The sequence below is a fragment of the Sus scrofa genome, chromosome 11 (genome assembly GCF_054392235.1).
Source record: "Sus scrofa isolate SSC_HxYL_T2T_F1_AM1 chromosome 11, Sscrofa_HxYL_maternal_Yorkshire_Landrace_v2.0, whole genome shotgun sequence".
Lineage (NCBI taxonomy): Eukaryota > Metazoa > Chordata > Mammalia > Artiodactyla > Suidae > Sus > Sus scrofa.
In genome coordinates, this window is record NC_139393.1 from 22,295,876 (window position 1) to 22,303,187 (window position 7,312).

A 7,312-nucleotide genomic window follows, 5' to 3' on the forward strand; every position below is an offset into this window, starting at 1 on the left:
AGCCTGGGAACCTCCATGTGCCTCGGGTGCAGCCCTAAAAAGCAAAAAAAAAAAAAAAAAAAAAAAAAAAAAAAGAACAAAATCTATTTGCAAGGTTATAATTGATAGGCCAAACCTCTCAAGATAAAGCAGAGTTGTGGAGTTCCCGTCGTGGCGCAGTGGTTAACGAATCCGACTGGGAGCCATGGGGTTGCGGGTTCGGTCCTTGCCCCTGCTCAGTGGGTTAACGATCCGGCGTTGCCGTGAGCTGTGGTGTAGGTTGCAGACGCGGCTCGGATCCCACGTTGCTGTGGCTCTGGCGTAGGCCAGTGGCTACAGCTCCAATTCGACCCCTAGCCTGGGAACCTCCATATGCCGCAGGAGCGGCCCAAAGAAATAGCAAAAAGACAAAAAAAAAAAAAAAAAAAAAAGAAAGAAAGCAGAGTTGTCACTGCACCATCCAATGCAATGAACCCTAGTTTGAAAATGAGTATGTCGGAGGGGACTAAAAATTTCATAAAATAGTCCAGGGGTTTTAGGGGGCTTAAGTATGTAGCCCCCAGGATACATTTTTCTAGAGATTCCCCTCCATTGTCCAAAGAAAAAAAAAGTTAAAAAAAATTTAATTATAAAAGTATTACATTCATTGAATAACAAGTAGTTAAAAACTGAAATAACCAGCAAAAGTTTCTCACTTAACCTTTCAGCTCAACGTTATGTCTGACAGACATCTAGTGTACTTTCAGCAACATAAAATAGTTAAAATATAAATAGAATGCTACATATAGCATAACTCACATTTTCCCTTATTTATTTTCACTAACTTGGACATCTGTATTTCAACCTAGTCCTTTTTGTTTTTAAGATGTTGTTTTAAAGGACACAATACAAGTTTTCAAACCAAACAATACAATTATAAATAAAGAAAATATTGGAGTTCCCACCGTGGCTCAGCGGTTAGCGAACCCCACTGGCATCCATGAGGCTGCAGGTCCAATCCCTGGACTCGCTCCGTGGGTTAAGGATCCAGCATTGCTGTGAGCTGTGGTGTAGGTCGCAGACACGGCTGAGATCCTTTGTTGCCGTGGCTCTGGTGTAGGCCAGTGGCTACAGTTCCCACTGGACCCCTAACCTGGGAACCTTCATATGCTATGGGTGCGGTCTTAGAAGACAAAAGACAGAAAAAAAAAAAAAAAGAAGATATCAATTAATCATTTTCTACCCTATGATGGTTAAATTTTGCATCGCTTTGGCCAGGCCATGGTGCCCAGTTGCATGGCAAACACTAGTCTAGATGCTGCTCTGAAGGTATTTGTAGGCATGACGTGAATACCATCTACAATCAGCTGACTTTAAGGTTACACTTCATGGAGCTCCCTTCTTGGCTCAGTGTTAACGATCTCGACTAGGATCCGTGAGGATGTGGGTTCAATCCCTGGCCTCACTGAGTGTGTTATGGATCCGACATTGCCGTGAACTGTGGTGTAGGTCCCAGACATGGCTCAGATCTAGCATTATTGTGGCTGTGCTGCAGGCCAGCAGCTGCAGCTCCAATTCGACCCCTAGTCTGGGAACCTCCATATGCCATGGGTGTGGCCCTAAAAAAAAAAAATTACACTTCATGAAAAGGGAACCCTCCTGCACTGTTGATGGGAATGTAAGTTGGTGCAGCCATTCCAGGGAAAAATAGGGATATTCCTCAGAAAAATAAAAATTGAATTACCATATGATCCAGCAATCCCATTTATGGGTATATACCCGGATGAAACAATTCAAAAACATACATGCACCCTTATATTCAATGAAGCAGCACTATCACAACAGCCAAGACTTAGAAACAACCTAAATGCCCATCAATAGACGGATTAAGATGTGGTACATGCATACAGCAGAATATGACTCAGCTGTAAAAAAGAATGAAATGCCATCTAGAGCAACATGGATCCAACTAGGAATTATCATACTGAGTGAAGTCAGAAAGAGAAAGACAAATACCATATGATTATCCCTAGTAGGTAGAATCTAAAATATAGCACAAATGATCCTCTCTACAAAACAGAAACAGATGCACAGACAGAGAACAGACTAGTGGTTGCCAGGGGGGAGGAGGGGAAGGAGAGGGATGGAATGGGAGCCTGGGGTTAGTAGATGCAAACTACTACATTTACAATAAGGTCCTACTGTATAGCACAGGGCAGGATATCTCATCTCCCGGGATAAACCATAATGGAAAAGGATATAAGAAAGATCCATGCTGTACAGTAGAAATATACACATAAATAAAAGATTAAAAAAAAGAATGTTAAGTATATATATACATATATACATGCATATACATGTGTATATGTATAACAGTCACTTTGCTGTACAGCAAAACTTAGCATATTGTAAATCAACTATAACTTTAAAAATTAAAAATTTTTAAAAAGAAATACAAAAACAACTACAAATTATATCCCATACCATGGGTGGGCCTCATTCCCTAGTTAAAGGCCTTAGGAGGAGTTCCCGTCGTGGCTCAGTGGAAACGGATCTGACTAGTAACCATGAGGACATAGGTTCAAAACCTGGCCTCGCTCCATGGGTTAAGAATCCGGCGTTGCCGTGAGCTGTGGCGTAGGCCAGCGGTTACAGCTTCAATTTGATCCCTAACCTGGGAACCTCCATGTGTCTCAGGTGTGGCCCTAAAAAGACAAAAAATAAAATAAAATAAAGGCCTTAGGAGGGAAAAACTGAGGATTCCCAGAGAAAGAATTCTGACTCAAGACTGTAACAGAAACCCTGCTAGTTGCAAACTATTGCCTTTGGAGTGGATAAGCAATGCGATCCTGCTGTACAGCACAGGGAACTGTATCTAGTCACTTGTGATGGAACATGATGGAGGATAATGTGAGAAAAAGAATATATATGTGTGTGTGTGTCTGTGTGCTTGTGCCTGGGTCTCTTTGCTGTACAGTAGAAATTGACAAAACGCTATAGACCAACTATAATGGAAAATATAAAAATCATTAAAAAAAAAAAAAAGGGGGAGGAATTCCCGTTGTGGCAAAGGGGAAACAAATCCAACGAGGAACCATGAGGTTGCAGGTTTTGATCCCTGACCTTGCTCAGTGGGTTAAGGATCCAGCATTGCCATAAGTGTGATGTAGGCTGCAGTTGTGGTTCGGATGCTGCGTTGCTGTGGCTGTGGGGTAGGCTGGCAGCTGTAGGTCCGATTTGGTCCCTAGCCTGGGAACCTCCAGATGCCATGGGTGTGGGCCTAAAAAGCAAAAAAGAAAGAAAGAAAGAAGAGAGAGAAAGGAAGGAAGAAGGGAGAAATCCTGCCTCTAAGTCTCCAACGTGCTGGCCTGCCCTCTTGCCCTACAGATGGCAGACTTGCCAACCTCCCACAATGCCAAGAGCCGACTCCTTAAAATAAATCATGTGCACACACACATCCCACTGGTCTGTTTCTATGGAGAGCCCTACACCCATTCCTTACTCAGGTCAGTCTGATGCTTTATTTGCTAAGAGAAGAGTCAAGCATCTTAAATTTTTCCTTTGTGATACCACATCGTGGACATCTTTCTAGCTCAGCAGGCTGAGACTGAACTCCTTCTCATGAGCCTCATGCTAAATTCGTGTACAGATTATTACTTTCAGCAAGGGTCACACAGACGTAGGTAGTTTCCAGTTTCTTGTTCTTGGTTCCATTATTGGCACCAAGCTTTCAAGACACAGATGTATCCACTGCTTTTGTCTTATATCCCCACACTTTGCATCAGGATGGATCTACTTGTAATCTACCAAAAACTGACCGTCAGATTTTCTCAGCTGTCCACTTAAAAATAAGTAGCCTGGATCTCATGCCCACTGTGTCTAACAGGTGCCCCGATCCTAGTGAGCTCAGTCCCCAGGCATTCAAGGTTCCCCAGCAGCAGCCAGCTGCTCTCACTGACCTTCCCGTGAACTCAGTCACGTTAGGGGTGTCTCATCTGATCCCTGACGTACCAGAAAGCCAGACCAAAAGTCTCCTTCATTTTCTTAATTCCATTTTTTCTTTTTTCTTTTGGCCTTACCCGAGGTATGTGGAAGTTCGCAGGCCAGGGATCAAACCCATGTCTCAGCAGTAACCCGAGCTGCTGCAGTGCCAAGGCTGGATACCTGAGCTGCTGCGCCATAAGGAAACTCCCAATTCCACTTCTTCAGTAAACCACTTTGTTGCTTTTTTTTCTTTTTAGGGCCACACCTGCGGCATATGGAGATTCCCAGGCTTGGAGTCCAATCGTAGCTGCAGCCACCGGCCTACACCATAACCACAGCAACACCAGATCCTTAACCCACGGAGTTAGGCCAGGGATCAAACCTGTGTCCTCATGGGTGCTACTCAGGTTCATTAACTGCTACGACGGGAACCCCACCACTGTGTTTCATTCAGATGTTAAGACAGGCACCTAAGAGGAATTCCCATTGTGGTTCAGCATTCATGAACCTGACTAGTATCCATGAGAAAGCAGGTTCCATCCCTGGCCTTGATCCAGCATTGCCATGAGCTGTGGTGTAGGCTGGCAGCTGGAGCTCCAATTTGACTCCTAGCCTGGGAACCTCCATGTACCACGGGTGTGGCCCTAAAAAGACCAAAAAAAAAAAAAAAAAAAAAAAAGCCAGGTTTGCATTTCATCATCCACTGGTTGTTTTATACCAACCACAGGCATCTCTGCCTGGCCCACATTAACCAAGCATCTCAGCTCCCACCTCTAACCCCAGAGGCTGGAAGGCCTGAGGGAGCTTCAAAGTTTCAGGCCCTGATGACATCAGTGCTCCAAATCTCCGAAGGACCCCGCCAAGGAAGCCCACACACAGAATTCGTGGGCCTTTCCTGAGCTGCAGAGTGTTTCATAGAATGGGAGGCCCCCCACAGGTCTCCAGGCATTTAGTAAGCTGATCCCAAGAGCTCCTCTAAGCAGAGAGAAATGTCTGTATCCACTTTCACCAATGCTATTTCCACGCCAGCCTTCTGGGCGCTGTAGAGCTTGTCTTTGTTTACAGGTTTCTGTTTATCTGAAATAACCACAGATCATCTTTATTAGTATATATTACTCCAGTTTATTAAATAGTGAAATCAGGTTTATGCCACATATTCCAATGATGTTTAAATAAAGAGCTCAGAAATATAAAGACTTGGAGTTCCCGTCGTGGCACAGTGGTTAACGAATCCGACTAGGAACCATGAGGTTGCGGGTTCGATCCCTGCCCTTGCTTGGTGGGTTAAGGATCCGGCGTTGCTGTGAGCTGTGGTGTAGGCCGAAGATGCAGCTCGGATCCCGAGTTGCTGTGGCTCTGACGTAGGCCGGTGGCTACAGCTCCGATTAGACCCCTAGCCTGGGAATCTCCATATGCCGCAGGAGCTTCCCAAGAAATGGCAAAAAAAGAAATATAAAGACTTATGAAAACTTTTACAATCTTTATATAATATACACTATTTTTTTTTTTTTTTTGGTCTTTGTCTTTTAGGGCCACACCCGCAGCATAAGGAGGTTCCCAGGCTAGGGGTCAAATTGGAGCTGCAGCCGATGGCCTATACCACAGCCACAGTCACATCAGATCCGAGCCTCGTCTGCGACCTACACCACAGCTCACAGTAACACTGGATCCTTAACCCACTGAGTGAGGCCAGGGATCGAACCTGCAACCTCATGGTTCCTAGTTGGATTTGTTTCCACTGCGCCACGACGGGAACGCCAATATAATATACACTATTTCTAAAACAAGAATAAATATGGCTAATGGAAGTCATTTTTTTTTTTTTTTTTTTTGGTATCACAATTAGCAACACTTAGCATCAATGGTACACAAATCCAAAAACAAACCAAAGAAATCCACTTTCTTCACTTTGGTTATAAAAGCTAAATCTCTGCCACGTGGAGCAGTACCCAAAGGGGCGGGGGTACCTATCATCACAGCCCTAGAAACGTGGGCTCAGTTCCTCAAGTTCATTCTTGGTCAGAAGCTTCAACAACTGCATTTACTCTTTCAGAGAGCAGGAAAAAACTAAACAGGCAGACTCTGCTCTATAAGGTATTTAATAAATCTGTGCTGAATACTGCTCATTTTTGTCTTAAAAACACGCTGAACTTTTGCAGTGAGGTCTGACTTTCTTTTCATCCTGGTATGAGCTTGTACGTATTTGAATAAATTGATGAAATGAGTATCGTGTGACATTCCAACCTTAACATGGTTTTCCAAACGAACCTGCTTCTGCTGTTTTAGGAATTATATGTATACTTAGAACATTTTCTACACTAAAAAAGAAAACGAGTGGCTCATAAAAGTCATCCCTTAAACTCAAGGACCTCAAAAATGAAAGCCTTTCTACACAAAGCCCTTACTGCATCTGTGGAATGTTCTAGTAAGAAGAAAACAAGTCTCAAGAAATGGTTCAGGACAGGGGCGAGGGCTGGACGGGCTCACCTCTCCAGCATCACGTCCACAGCTGCTCAGATCTCAATGCCCACCTGAGTCGGGCCTTTCCACCTGCTTCGTTTCTTGTCTTGGCTCTTAGTCTTGGAGCTAAAATTCTGCTTCGCACAATCTTCCTCAAAGTCAACATGAATAAAGAAGGCAAGGTGGGGGAGAGGCTTCTTGGTTGTTGCTCGGTTAGGATTCAGCATTTTCATGGCTGTGGCCAGGGATCAATCCCTAGCCAGGGAACGGAGATCCCACATCAAGCCACAGCACATTGAGGCCGAAAAAAAAAAAAGAGGCAAAGGCAAAGTGACAAGGAGGAAAATTGCCCAGTCCCCCCTCCCCAAAAAAAGAAAAACCCTGTGTTTCAAGGGTGGATGCATGCAGCTCAGGGGCCAGCTGGGAATCTGCATAACTGCAGAAATGTCTGTCCTGGAGCTCCTCTGAGTATTTTTTTTTTTTTTTTTTTTTTTTGGTCTTCTTTTGCCATTTCTTGGGCCAATCCCACGGCATATGGAGGTTCCCAGGCTAGGGGTCAAATCGGAGCTATAACCACCGGCCTAAGCCAGAGCCACAGCAATGCAGGATCCGAGCCGCGTCTGCAACCTACACCACAGCTCACGGCAACGCCGGATCCTTAACCCACTGAACAAGGTCAGGGATCGAACCCGCAACCTCATGGTTCCTAGTCAGATTCATTAACCACTGCACCATGATGGGAACCCCTGAGTGTGTATTTAATGTGATTCTCCACGGGTAGAACCGAAGGTACTCAAGTAAACAGTAAAGCTATTCCCTTTCCTGGGGGTGTCTTCCAGAAGCGTAAGGTCGTGGGGCTCTCAAAGAGTCACTTTTTATTTTGAAAAGAGGAAGATGAAGACGAGAAAGA

General features: G+C 44.5%; 1 long non-coding RNA gene across 1 annotated transcript in view; it reads left to right on the plus strand.

Moving 5' to 3' along the window:
* Positions 1 to 7,312, plus strand: part of LOC146398584 (uncharacterized) — a 182,972-nt gene that overhangs the window by 25,129 nt on the left and 150,531 nt on the right. The window lies entirely within an intron of this gene.